Genomic DNA, 15,519 nt, shown 5'->3' with positions numbered 1-15,519 from the left:
GACGTCACTACTTGCGTTTACGTTGATTTTTTGGTTTACTAATACAACCCTATTTCACGATCTGCTTCACCTCTCTCTGTACCTCATTGAGTTACTGTGCCCTCGTCAATAGACTTGTTTTTAGACTGGCTTCTGTCAAATCGACACTATCAAGAGAGATCAAGAGCGGGTACTCGCCAACGAGTCCATATGTTGGATACTCTTCGCGTTAAACTCTCTCCAGCTGGTTTACTGTACTAGTAGTAGTAGTTCATCTTCGGCTCTGTCCTGTTGGTGTCAACTATCCACCCGGGTTTGATTTGAGTATTCAATATTTTGTCTTTTAAGCATATCAATTTAATTCGATTGTTCAGAAGTGATCGGAATAGTGAAATCAACATTCCATTTTCAACTTTATTTGCATGTAAGTATGAAGTGAGCATGTATTATAAATTTTAAATAGATCAATTATCATTGGTTGCCCTAATGCCTTGTCAATGATGATAATGTGTTATCAATCCATTCAAACTAAATTGACTACGGTTATCAATTAATCGCACAGACCATTCATTGGGAGTATCTTATATGCTTATAATATTTGTAGAATGATTTTTTGGATTTGGATTTTTTTTTCCAAATATCCTATCATCTTCAACTAGTGAGTGATTCTATTCATCAAATCCGCACCAACGGTGCAAAACGAGCTACGGCCATAAACTGTATTTGCATTACATGTTAGATTTTAGTATTAATTCGTACAGCATAAATTGCATGAAATTAAATTATATCGTCGAAAGTAGAAAAAATGTATAATCGATGAAAAGAATCTCTTTTTATTGATTCGTTGGATGTTTGAGCAACTTCTAAATTTGCACCTTTGCGCACAAATTCGTTGAGCATGTTTAGCGTTTTTACGTTAGAAAGTCACATGATTATTTTGTATGTGCATGAAATTATAAATAGCTGTGCTTAAAACAAAAATTGGCGTTGGCTTGCGAGTGTCGATTTATTATTCATAATACAACAGTGGCAAAGAGAAGCAGGAGAACCTGCTACATGCGATTTGTTCTATGTGACCTGTAACCTGACAACTTGAAAGTAGGTTCAATATATTTTATCTAGTTGGGCAGCTGATTTACCAGCATAAACAAGAAAAAAAAACAATTTCATAAATTTATATTAACGCTTATTTGAGTACCGCGTGCTCATAAGTTTTCGCGTTACATAATAAATAAAACTGTTTTTATTTATGTTAGAATTTGCACCAACATATGTTGCAAGCCTATGTAGATACGTCCAAATCAAGAGCGTCGCTTGCCCAATTATACTGTTTGCTTATAATTGGCTGATATTAATTAAAAATCTTTTACCGGATTTATCAATAATAATGTATGACTGAAAAAAATACTTACGTATCCTTTGGTTCAGGTAAGTTGTATTGAACTTACATGCAAAACATTTCTAATTTATTACATCCTGTGATAAATAATTATAAGGCTGATGCAAATTTTATTTTTATTTTATATCACCCCCCAATATTGAAGTGGCGAAACAAATCCGGCCTATACTCGTCACTCGTTCTGCACTTAATATTGAAACATCACGCAAAACAAATTTCTCTTACAAATCAATTTGGATTTATTACATCCTGTGCATATTTTTACAAATGTAATGGCAGTTCTTGCAATGAACTGCAGCATAGGGAAAGGAGGAGCATAGTGAACAGGTGAGGCATAGTGAGCTTCTTGTGATTTATCGTTGGATTGTTTATGGTTCGAAATAAATTAATTGATCAATGCAATGGCTAATTGAACCTACTACCAATTAATTTGTTTCGAACAATTAGACGATTGGGACTGGAATGCGGGATGATCATTATGAGATGGCAACTGTACCCGAACAGTGGCGGTTGCTTCTTAACTTTTTCTCTGGCTGGAGCGCTCTTGCAAGCTGCTTTCGGTGAGCCTTTACTCTGGTCCACATATCATCTATGTTGAGCATGTGTTAAACGATACAAATGAGAATGCGGCTTCGGCTTGTTTCGTTTGGTACCAACTATGTGATGGCTCTATTAGGAAAGACACCTTGTGGTCTAAGCAAATGTATGGGAAATTGTGATGCTTCCAATTTTTGTTAAAATTCGAAGTTGCTTAACTATTTGTACTATATGCCAAAAAATTGCTGGATAGAGTCCCCGTCGATTGACATATTGCATGTCATATTTCACATTAATGCTTTGGAGAAATATCCGTTTGAAAACACCCCCTCTTTTTCGTTACATGCCTTAAGCCCTATACGCAATGTGGGCGGAAGCGGAACGGAAACGGAAAGTTTGACATCAAGATGCCTAACCGAAGTCGATTTGGTTCTAACTAGTTTTCAATCCGACAAGTTGGCTTACTCAGATCGGGCTTTTCCGCTCCCGCTGCCGTTCCGCTTCCGCTGTCATTACGCTTGGGCCTTTATTTTCTATTGCTTAATGTTACCCCCATAAAGAGTACAGACTAAGAAAATGAAGATTCGAAGTGGACCGTGCTCTTACTTCAGTGCCAACATTTCGAAGGGGCGTAATTGCTTTTGTAAACAATGACTTTAGCCGTCAGTTTCTCGCGAATGAAATCTTACCTCTGCAAAATTACAATGCTAGCTGGTAGAGGAAACATTCCGCTACCTTCTGGTGTCATTATTTTTCATGAGTGAGCTTTTATTCGCGAGAAATCGACGGCTAAAGCCATTGTTTACAAATGCAATTACGCCCCTTTGAAATGTTGGCACTGACTTGTTCAATTCATACTTATGTTTAGAGGTCAAATATATAGGAACCACACACCATTTGTTTTATTTTCAAGAAGCAAGAAAAATGCGCATGATAAGTTTGTGAGTTTATAAGATTTCTCGAAGAGACAATCGCTATCAACGAAAGCCATATCTTTCCGATCGATAAATGCCACTATTTAGGACTTTATTTTATTGTTTTAAAGTCACTATTTCCCTCCCCTTGGCTAGTTATTGCACCTTGCTGTTGGTGGGCGGGCTTAATTTCATGCTTTATAGTGGAGTTTTGGAGACGGTAGGTTTATGGCCGGCGTTGCTGGCTCATGCCGCGATAGAATGGTGTCATGGGCAGGCAATGGGGATTACTAAGCTTCCCCTCTCTGATAAACCACTGCATGAGAGAACCAAAGATCTAGTCTAGCAGACAGCAGTGATAGTATCACACTTGTTACTCCTTTTATTGAGAGCCGCGTCGTAGTACGCTTACGTATAGGCACTGACGTTGGGTGTGATACTGGCGGGTTTTGCCGCAAATCACTCTTATTTTATTTATTTTTACGCAGATAGATTTATGTGGCTTTGCAAGGGAATTATACTATTGAAATATTTCAGAAAGTGCCCAACGGTGCTCCTTCTACTTGCGTGACAAGCTTTTATTGTTGTTTTCATTGAAGTATTACTCATGCAACAATGTTAAACACCATTTGTGTACATGGTATTGTAACTAATCTTATATGTGCTTCATTTTGATTTGGGATAAGTGTTTGAACTATGGCTCGGGATTTCCACTGTGGCTTGCTTCTATTGTGACATATCCATACGTAATTTTGTGGGACGACATAGTGGAAGCGTGTGAGCATAGTTGGAGCATATACCCTATATAATTTTAAAATCAGCTTGGAAACTAACTTCAAAATGAAGCATTTTAGTCACATGAAGGTGTTACCTGGGTCGAACTAAGATATAATAAATAGGTATAGGTCAAAATCAAAAGTACTTGAAACACGTTTAATTTTAGATTACAAGCACTAGTGCAGGTACTTAATAAAGCATGGGTTAAGATTGATTAGGTGAATTAGAGCTTTTAATAATTTATTAAATTAGACTAATGAGATATCATAATCATCAAATGAACTTAAATAAGAAACTTCAGAAAGTTTAATGACATTAAGTAGATCAACAAAAGAATTAGGATGCGGGGGGTCCGCTTAGGGAGGCAACTAACCTTTAAAGTTGTAGAATAAATCTTCTTATTTAGTCTTGAACTTTAAAAAGAAAACGCAAGCAGACCAATAGCATTAAGCAGATTAACAAGGAGAGGAATAGTTTAGGAAATAAGTAAAAGTAGAGGTATATGACTTTTAAACTTTTGGAGGTTTAGTTTGCTGTACTTGATTACTATATTATTCTCTCAATACGCGAAATCTCTTACATATGCGGTTAAAGCATTTGAGTTAACTTATTTCTTAGGTTTCAAGTACTTACATTTGTAAACAGCAGTCAATGTTAATCTATGAACTATTAAAAAATCTACGTAGCTATTGATGCATGTTTACCTTTTCGCGGCTGTCGGAATCAACGCGCCTACGTCTACGGAGCTTACGCAGAAGTGATTCGCAATGCGGTAGAGCTCATTAAAAGTTTTTTTTGAGCTTCTGTAGTATAGAATTTGTTCGGTACGGTCGCGAAATCTTGAAATAATTTATACGTGCGGTAAAATAATTAAATTGAAACAGCTCAACAGTAACATAAGTAGAATATTTAGGGAGGAAACCAAAATTATTCAACTTGCCAACATAGGCTATCACATTTATTTTGGTGGCACTCTTTAAGTGATAATAAGCTGTTTTTCTCTACGGTTATTTCGCGTGGCGTTCACAATTTGCGCGATTTTCGTATCTTACGTAATTTAGATGTTTAGCTCTAAACGGTTTTACTGACTTGAGGTTGTTCCTTAAGCGGTGTTGGTACAGGTTAAACCTTTGCCGACTGTCGGATTCAATGCGCCTACGTCTACGGAGCTTACGCAGAAGTGATGCGCAATTCGGTAGAGCTTGTCAAACGCTTTTGAGCTTATGTAGTATAGAATTTGTTCGGTGCGGTTGCGAAATCTTGAAATGATTGATACGTTCTTTAAATTAACTAATTTGATACAAAGCTCAGTAGTAAATAAGTAGAATATCTAGGGAGGAAACCAAAATTAATCAACTTGCCAACATACGCTATCACATTTATTTTGGTGGCACTCTTTAAATGATAATAAGTCTTTTTTTTCTTTAGTTGGTTGTTTTGAACTTCGTCGAAATTCGCGCGGTTTTCGTAACTTACATAATTTAGCATTTTTTCAATAACTATCTTGAAACAATACATACGGAATCCAGTGTTCAAGCGGCCAACATAGGCTAGTCCTTCTGCTGTATTGTCAAAGATAGAAGCAAAATTTATTCAAATGGGTCAAGTCTTGAAAACTAAGCTGTCACGCAGCTCCAGCTTGAAACGCAATAAAAAAAAGTCACTATTGAGTCATTATTTACGTTATTTTAGTCACTACAGTCACTACTATTATTTCACATACCCTCTACCTGCCATAATGGGGCTTAATGAAAATCTTATTCGACAGTTACGTCTTCCTAATTTGATTATTGAGGGACCATGGAGTTAGGGATGATATCAAGCTAAGGAGTTAAATTTCGGAAATTTGTATGAGGAGTGCGGTCGGAGTAGCCTAGATTTCCATCGACTTAAGGAGAAATAGAGCAAAGAAAAGAGGATTTTATGGAAATGTTTGATTACTGATTTTGACTACTTGGACAGCTTAAGATATTCAGGGTAAAACCTGATGGACGCAAGGGTTGGCCACACGACACAGTATGCCAAACATACAGGTGGGCACTATAAATTGGCACTGTTTGGCACCCGTGGTTAGAAATGTTCATGATCCTCAAAGCTACTGGCAACACTGTATTAAATCTGCACCAGCGCTGTGCTTGTGTCAAAATTTTAATCATTTTTGTTGACGCAATCCAATTTTTGGTTTCATAACTGCAACCGTGAATTTTCGGTCATTTCCGTCATGGATTTATTAACAGCGCACATCTTAATGCCTGCCCTTTGCAGTACATCATTCGTATCGGTATTATCCTTCCGGTTTTCAATAAGCAAACCACGGATGGAGAGAGGGGGTGCTTTATTGTTGTTCATATTGCGCATTTTGCACCAATTTAAACTCCTGTGCAAAAAAAAAATATTTTACAGTAATACAGTAATATTTTCCCACATGCCAGAAAATTTAAAAAAATGACTTATTTGAAAGCAGTAACAGCTTTAGAACATTACTAGCAAGCTACACTGTTGAAATAAAGCTCTAGAAAGCTTTAAGAAGCTCCATATTTAACTTTATGACCAGTGCGAAAATATTACTGTGTACTTATTTTTAGTGCAGGAGTCTAATCAGGTATGAAATCCGCAATAAATGAAATTAAAATAAGTAGCTCTTCAATATTGTTTGCTCCGTCCTTTCCAAAAGCAAGAAAATGAAATGGATGGAACTGTGCCCTCCACTACTACTCCGTGTTGTGTTTCGGTTTGACCAGTTTGCACAGCAAAAAAAAATGTAATATCGATCAAATAATGTATGAAATAATGATGTAATAGCAAAAAGCAGATATAATATCCCGCATAAACAATAACCATAAGATGCGCCTAACCACCAATTCGGGATATCATCCCAATTTTATGTGGTATGGTCGCACCATCTAAGATATCGTCAGTATATGGTACACGTTTATTAGGGATTACATCAATGGATGTAATGTTGTTCGCAAAATCGATGTACATCGTACAACGTTATATTACACAATCGATGGATTTACCTGGTTGCAGCAGTTTGGATGTAATATTCAACAACTTTTTTTTCTGCGTGAAATCATCTGGACTAGATTTAGGCTCTGAACGCTCTGAACCATTTAGTGGATTTTTTTAAACTTTTGGTTAAAATTTGACAGATGGAAAGTTATCGATTAACCCTGCTATCCTTGCGTGGTTATTTCTGACAGACAGGAAGTTAAATTTTGACAACCGTGGCTGAGTTCTTATCGAAAATCGGTCGATCGACAGCACAGGGATTTTCAAACATAGAGAATAAATTTCGAAATGTCATTTTTAACCACGAGTTTAATTTAACTCGGCAAATGGTTCACAGCCTTAGTTTGATTTTATTTTGCTGTGGCTGCCAGATGGGCGCACATGACCGTTCCGGTGGAACAGGTAGTGACGGTCGCTGAAGATGCCAGCGACGACGACTGAGTGGTGGTGAGAGTAGTATCATCAGCGAACACAACCGCATCGGCAGCTCTTTATGAATACATCCACCTGCTCACCGCTGCTAGCCTTGCAGCAGGATTTTCGTCGCATTCCCAACATAACCGTCCCGTTTCTTGTCGTTCAGTTGGTCATGACATTGGCCACATCGAACCGCTCGCGAATCATAATATCGCTGATTGTGAGGCTCTGCAAGCGAAATTGACAGGTTTTATGAATCAAACACATTCTTCACGACCTCTTCTTGTAAGTTACAAGTTCTAATTATCACTATAACATCTATTGTTTTCATAATTCGGAAAAAAAAACAATTTTTTACAGCAAGTGAGTGGAAGTAATCCTGAAACAAACTATACCAAATGATAGAGGAATCATTCATCTACCTGTTTGTGTTGTTACTTTTTTTAAAATGATTTTTGATTCGTGAGAAATTGGTGATTGACGTGTTTGTTTACAAATGCAATTACGCCCTAATCTCAAAGTTCTCCGGAAATGTAATTTGTATATCAAATGTTTGCGGAAAAGAAGAATACACGTTTACTTGCAGTTCAAGTCGATTAGAATGTTTTGAAATCATCGAGTTGTTGCTTAACGCAAATAACAATTTTGGTTTCATCATAGTCCTGTAGACCATAATTTGACCTTGAAGAACGCTTTAAAACATTGATAAAACTTTCAATGTCACTTGCGATTATTCTGTGTCAGTTTCATGTTCAGTTCAAAAAGAGTAAGCGCTTTCTGTTTTAACCATGCTTATGTCGCTCTCTTCTGTATTTACTTCACTTATGTCGGATAGAATATTTTAGTTCCTAGTCGAGATTTAGTTCCATTATAGTATTTGATTCTAGACGGATCAACTATTATGTCCAGTAATGTATTGAAGATCTGTGTTCGACTAGAATCAAATTCATTTCGGTCCGCTTCAGATTTTCCATAGAGGGCTGGTCATACAATGTATTCCCTCTCAGAGCACGATGACTGATACTCTCGGCACTGCAGGCACACTGAGAAAACTGTTGGCGCAAAATAAAAATAAAATCTGGAGGACATTATGGAGATTACTGATTACCTGGAAAAGTTTATGAGATTATTGCCGCGGATGCACTTGTATGACCTGCTATGAGTATAATCATTATTTGTATAATAATTATGAGCACTATACCACAACTATACAAAAACTATACAAGTGTGGCCATGAATGTGCTCATAATTTATTATACAAATAATGCTCATGCTCATAGTTTGTCATCCAAGTGTATCCGCGGAATATATGTTCCAATAGTTGTATGTGAGCAGTTCCACCATAGAGGTAACTCTTAGGCCAGAAGTTCCCGAAGAAACGTGCTCAACTTGTTGGCTGGTACACAGAAAAAAAAAGTTGTTGAATATTACATCCAAACTGCTGCAACCAGGTCAACCCATCGGTTGTGTAATATAACGTTGTACGTTGTACATCGATTTTGCGAACAAAATTGCATCCATTGATGTAATATTGTATCTGCTTTTTGCTATTACATCATTATTTCATACATCAGCTTGAATTACATTGATCGATATTACATTTTTTTTGCTGTGTACTCTCTTCGGTCCCAAGCTAATCGATGCACCCCTCGAAGCATAGGAAAATCCACGTACCCTTCATTTTATCTGTCATACTTTCATAGCGAATCATAGCAAACATAGTGTTTCGACTAGAATGGGGTACTATTATAGATGTACTTGGGACCAAGGCTAGTCAAGTAGTGAGCCAATTTAAAATCGTTAGTTTCCACCGGTTGGTTCCACGCTAAATGTCATAACTGTGCATAAAACTTCACCTAATTGTGTGTTATGCGCAATTATTCACATATAATCGGCCAATTTGGATTTTGCATTCATTTTTAAATTGAGTCTTTGTCATTTTCAATGAATTGTAGCACGAAAACGTCACTACTGGTAAAAATAATGTATGAGACAAAGTTGTAGAGAAACAAAGTCTTCCTGGGAAAAATACACGTGATATTTTAACTTTTTGTTTTTAATTTTGAGGAAATTCAAAAAAAGTGTTAAAAACTCAAGTATCTCAAAAAAAAAATTCTTCAATTTTTGTTATTTAAAAAAAAATAGTTCATCAAAAATGCAAACTTTTGGAATATCTAAAAACAATGAACTTGAAAATTGACAAAAATTGTAGAAAAAGAACTTTTGGTATTTTTTTTTAAATTTTGCTAGTTCGCTTTTTTATGTAATAACTTTTACACATGAAATCATATTTGTGACATTTAAAATCGTTATCTGTGCAAAAATTACATAAAAAAGCTTGTTAACAAGAAGGTTTACATTATGACCCAAAGTTGATGTAATACGATTTTTGTCAATTTTCAAGTGTATATGGTTTTAATATTTCAAAAGAGTTCGATTTTATGAGCTTTATTTAAAAAAAATAAATTATAAATTTGGAAGATATGGTTTTTCTGATATAAAACTTAGAACAGTGTATATTTTTGCCTAAAATACTTTACTTTTGATAACAGCTTTGTTGTACGGTCATTTCGATAAGAAGTGACGTTTTCGTGCTAGAATTTATTGCCATTTTGAAATAAAAAAAAATACGAGATCCAAATTAGCCGATTTTTTGTTGCAAAAATGTGAATGATTACCCGTAACACACAATTCTCGCTCAACACGAGAAAAGGGCCTATCATTGTTGATCGATTCTCTTCATCGATTTTCTCTTTCGCGAATAACCCAACTGCAAATGAATTCCCCATTCAGTGTATTATTTCAGGCGCAAGCTAACATCATCTTCTTTCGAACTGTGCTGCGAGCTTAGCGAGATATTCTTTTATATTGCCGTGGTAAACCAAAGAGAAAGTCGATGAAGAGAATCGATCAACGAGGATAAGCCCTTTTCAAATGTTACGCGAGAATTATGCAAAGATTCGTGTATATCGGAGAAGGTCGACGTATTTTTTTTTTATTTCTTTATTCTATTTGGCCTGAAACTGGTCATGCTGGATGGAAATCTTTAGAAAAATACCTGATACATCTGAAGTCTTGAAAACATTAATATCAAGAAGATTTTATGGAGAACTTTGATCTTCCAACGCTCCATTATGAGAAAAGTGATATGAATGTACAGACTGTTAATAATCTTCTGAGAAATTCTTGACCAACTTGAAGCCTCACAGAAGTCATCAGGTTATTTGTTCAAGATTTTAGCTTTCTCAGGAAGATCTTCAACTGCCAGGCAATTCAAATCACATTTTCCAATTATTCTCTCAAACGCCAGGTTGCAGAAATTATCCGAAAGCCAGAGGATCATTCATCTCCAAAAACTCCACAGCTTGGTATCATTCTGAAGATCTTCAACTGCACAACAATTCAAATCACATATCTCAGATATCCTCTCAACGTACTATGTTGCTTCGAAATTATTAAAAAGACCTCCAGGCACGGAATCCAGCACTTAAGCTGCCAACATAGGCTAGTCCTTCTGCTGTGTTGTCAAGTCTTGAAAACTAAGCTGTCACTGAACTGCTAAACTGAAAAAAAAATGATTTAATGTTTGCTACTCATGTGTTTTCATGTAAAATTGTATGAAAAAAGTAAAACAAAAACAATCCCCCTGTTCAATTTGATTTTTTCTCTTTTTGTTATAATTTTACTAATTCAACATATTTTTTATATTTCAAAAATTGCATGCAAGCATATTTTTTGAAAACCGTCATGAAAATAGCTAAGTAGAACCAGGAGGAATATTTGCATTTGCTACAATGGTCCAAAAGCCTCAATATTTCTTTTTGATTAATGTATTAATGTAATGTATGTTGGGAAAACCACGGAAAGTGAGTCAATCGTTAATTTAATGTTACATATTTTTTGGATCTATTTTTTTTCCTTGATTTGTTTTTCCGTCGATCTTGTTTTCCGTGCTGGGCACCAATACTACCGACGCCAGGGAAGCAGCTCCCACACCTGGACCCTACATATCGACCCATCAACTCATGAACCGGGGACCAACGGCTGATCAGAGATGCATAACAGCATAAATGTTATTGAAAAATATTATTTTTACCTATTACATGCTTATCAATGTAAAATCATATATATTTTTTATCCATTTTTTATCCCTTTGCTCCGCTCTACTGACATAATGAACTTTTTAAACGGCAAAGAGATTACTCACAAGCTTCTTATAATGACAGTTGGGTGGGCATTAATCAGGTCCAAAATAGTAATTATATGATGACTACAAGATGTAGTTACAAAAACAATTAAAAATCTTGAGATTCACACATTTCGGGTTTCGGACTTTTGGCCAATTTTTTAGGTTAAATACTTCAATGTGCGCCGTTGCATATTTCTGCCAGTCGATGTTCCTTGTAAGATCAAATGGAACTCGTGTAACCGTTTGGTCACAAGTTCATAGATTTTTATCATTTATGTTATATATTCAGAACCTTCACGTTTCTTGTGCAAAAACAGCAGTATACCACAGAAGTGATAGGGTTTTGTACCGCTGTGAAAATGTTGTACCGTTACGTTATGTCCACAATAGAACTACAAACAAACATAGAAAACTAGGATGACGGGATGAAAGAAAATTGGGGAGAAGAACGGCCATTGCCCAAAATCGGGCTCTTTTAATATCAGGCGTCCGTGTGCTAAGACGCATTTAATTAGCTAAGTGCAGTGGTTGGTGTTTTAGAACGTGAACCAGGACCACCTCCCCCCCCCCCCCCCTCTTCCTAGCAGCAGCAAGGTGCACTAGGGAAAGCTAACGTTCAGGTAACTAAATACCCTGCACCAAAAACCGTAAATTAATTACGTATTCGTCCGATAGGACCTCTTTTTTATACGGCCGGCTCGAGAAATATTGGAAACAGTTTCCGAGCCTAATTGTTAAGGACCGAAACACTACTATCTGGCCAAGCGTAGGCTATAATCGCTAAGGAGTTTTCCTTTCTCGGCTTGACCAAGGTGGCCTTGCCACGGTCGGCCGATCGTGCCAACGAAGGACGACGCCTGCCATCCCATCGTCCAGCAACACCCGCTGGCCTGTCATCCGCTCGCTTCGCCAATCTGGCGAGAGTTCCGGCCGCACAGTAGGACAGGAGTCATTGTGTCGGCCATCTCGATTCACCATCAACGGCAGCAGCGGTATGTACCGGTACAGCGAACAACGCGATTAGGCTACACAGCAAAAAAATAATTTTGATATCACGTCAAAGTGGATGCACTACAATCAGGTCGAAAATATGGTGTAATATTACTTGCTAAAAAGGACAAAATTATCATTAATACAATGCAGGAACTGACATTACGCTACTTTTACTGCATTTGTTTATTTATGTGGTCATAAAAATAACATGAAATTTTCGACATGATTGTAGTGCATCCACTTTGATGTGATATCAAAATTAGTTTTTTGCTGTGTACACGACACATATGAACACAGAACAACACGCACATAATACAGAAAGTGGCGAATAAATGCGTTTAAAGAAAAGTGAAAGTTCTTCGTTTTTGTATCGCGAAACCCTCTGAATACCCGGTAGCTAGCCGACCCTGGGTGTTCCGGAGCTTGCTCTTGTCGCCTGAGTCGACCGGGTGCTGTATGTTTGATCTCCGAGTAGGTAGTTGGTGAGTGCTAATTCTTACATCAGTTATACACGAGATGGTTCTGCAAAGTGAGGTCTACACATAGTTGAAATGATGATTGACAAATGATCTCTACCATGGGGATCATTGATAACCTTCTACGGACAATCCAATGGTAGCGATCTTGAACACAATCAGTCGTTCAGGTCGGCTTTCTCGAGCCGAAGGGTTTGCTATACGTGTCGCTACACTAGTGTTCAAAATAAACAAGCTAAAATCGTCACATAAATCGTAAAAAATAGCTGCTCTATTTTTATCATTTAGATCGCCGACCCATGAATTCATAGTACAATAGGAGTTCATATTACTCAGAATTAATACAGGGGGTGGAAGAATCGAAACTGTATTCCGAGCATCTTTATGTTGCAGAACTATGACAGACAAGTTGCTTTCAACTATAACTTATTTAAGTTAACTTAAATGCAGTTACCTGTGCTCAATTAAAAATTTCTAAAATAGCAAGCGTTGTTATTGACTAAATGCAATGTCAATTTGATTGTTTCATTGAAGCATATTAAACAACCAATAGAATGGATTAAACCTCATATATACAACAAAGTGGCGCGAGGAGTGGGTGGGACATGTCCTACGCACAAAAATATCAGGGTGGGACAGTCAAAGCTTTGTCTCACCCACGATTTTATAGAGAACATAGTTAAAACATGAATTAATCCTCCAATGATGAACTCTTACCCTTCTTATTAATAGAAATTCCGAATTCATCTATCTTTTCTCATCGTATGATCACTTATCATATGATGAGAAAAGATAGATGAATTTTCATGTGATTTAAGGTAACGCATGATGAATTTTAGTCCTAAGTAGCTAAAAACTGGGGTCGAGGGTTCCCATAACATGGCCGGATGTGGCCAGTATAGTCCTGTGCTCTGATTAGTAGTACCACTGGTTTTTTTAATTCTAATGTCATTTAATGTGTCACATGATAGGTTTTATTCATTTTAGGCCGCATTTAGTTTCATGGCATTAACAAACCAGAACATGTTTCGGTCATACATCTCCGGAATCTGTTCACGATTCAAAAAATATTCAAAAGATCTATGAGATTGTAATTAGTACCTTGTCCCACCCACATATTTGAAGGTGGACACGCCTCTGATACAACATATATCCACAGAGGTACACCATAGTCAAATATACAATTCTTTGCTTCACCGACAACCATTGTAAGGCGTCTAGCATCAATTTACTTTTAAAGGTGCGTTTCATATTTCACCACATGTAGAGCCGGAATGAAATGTGACGCTGGCGAAGATCACTTGAAGATACGATATGACGGAACATTGATACGATTTGTATAAAACACAAGTAAATGCTTCCAGAAATTAGTTAAGATAACATATTATAAATGTATCAATTTTTAGTAAAAAAATTGAATGTTGCATTGAAGTACTTCAAATCGTGTTAAATTTAAAGGTTCCCTCATATATCACAGCATTACTAATAATGTATATATCAATATGTTTTACGGTACTATGGAGTCGACAAAGTAAAAGTAAAAGGAGAGCAGCAAAATGAAGCACATGTCATACGACAATGGAGTGATGCTCGTTAAGACAATACCCGGAGATGGGTAATGTCAATTTTCCGCAATGATGTTACGGTTTTATAAGACACAACTAGGAACTTAAGGTCATCTTACTAAAATAATGGATGTCGATATATCGTGGATCACATCAGAAATGACATGGGAGACATTCAGGAACTAGCAGTGATGCAAAGAAGGACAACGAGCTCTCAAATAGAAACGACAATTGTACAGAAGAGTGAAGAAACAGCAAAAGTTAGTCAGATCGTTTTTATTGCTCATATTTATACAAACATTACTTATACTAAATACGCGCCAGAATAAAAAAAAAGGTTTTTTTTATTATTTATTCTGGAAATGTGAACATTTATCCAATTGATACATCGATGTGTTCATGTGATACCTTAAACGAACTTTGCTGCAGGTAGTTACGGGTGATTTTAACCAAATGTAATGGGATGTTGAAGTTACAAAGCTTGTACACAAGTCCGTCATGCCAAACATTGTCAAACGCCTTTTCAACGTCTAGCAAAGCCATGGCTGTGGACTTGGATACAGCTTTGTTACTTTGGATGTTATTCGTCACCCGTACTAGCTGGTGATTGGTGGAGTGCCCCTTTCTGAACCCGAACTGTTCCAGAAGGAGAATGTTGTTTTCCTCGACAAATTTGAGTAAACGTTTGAGAATGAGTTTCTCGGACGATTCGCTCAGCGCTGAAAGGAGGCTGATTGGTCTGTAGCTTGAAGGCAATGTTGGATCCTTACCGGGTTTGCGGATTGGTATGATTTTTGCTACTTTCTTGCTTGGAAAGTAGTGAAGTTCCAAGCTCGGTTCCAAGCATCTGTTGAAGATAGCGGTTTGAAGAGACGGCACTTTCATGCTGAGTCTCTTCAAGATCAAGTTGAATATACCGTCAAACCCGGGAGCCTTCATGTTCTTGATGCATTTAGGCGCTGAGCAAATCTGTTGTACTGTAATCATATCCACCGGAGGCATGCCACAAAGGGAGGCATCTAGGTTTTGAACACATTACGCAACCTGAGCATCGAGCGGACTTTGGACAGTAGAGCCAAGCAAATGCGATGAAGCGACATGCTCTCCGATCGCATTTGCTTTCTCCTGTGGGTGATTAAAAGTCGATCGTCATCATTTTCGGCTCTGAGAGTTGGAATGGGTTTGGGATGTGTTTTCAGGACCTTGGCTACCTTCCAGAATGGTCTGGAGCGGTTGTCCAAATTCTGGACAACACGCCTGA

The 15,519-nt window shown here is 37.1% G+C and overlaps 1 long non-coding RNA gene across 1 annotated transcript in view; it reads left to right on the top strand.

Moving 5' to 3' along the window:
• Positions 1-253: 253 nt before the first annotated feature.
• Positions 254-15,519, top strand: part of LOC135712844 (uncharacterized) — a 37,644-nt gene continuing 22,378 nt past the window's right edge. Inside the window, exon 1 of the long non-coding RNA XR_010518683.1 lies at positions 254-403. This is a non-coding gene — a long non-coding RNA (uncharacterized LOC135712844). The remainder of the gene's footprint in view (positions 404-15,519) is intronic.

This window comes from Ochlerotatus camptorhynchus, unplaced genomic scaffold (assembly GCF_037179485.1).
Source record: "Ochlerotatus camptorhynchus isolate MF236.1 unplaced genomic scaffold, CSIRO-AGI_Acam_v1.1 ptg000505l, whole genome shotgun sequence".
NCBI lineage: Eukaryota > Metazoa > Arthropoda > Insecta > Diptera > Culicidae > Ochlerotatus > Ochlerotatus camptorhynchus.
The sequence above is the reverse complement of the archived record's forward strand: the minus strand, read 5'-3'. Positions and strand labels throughout refer to the sequence as shown.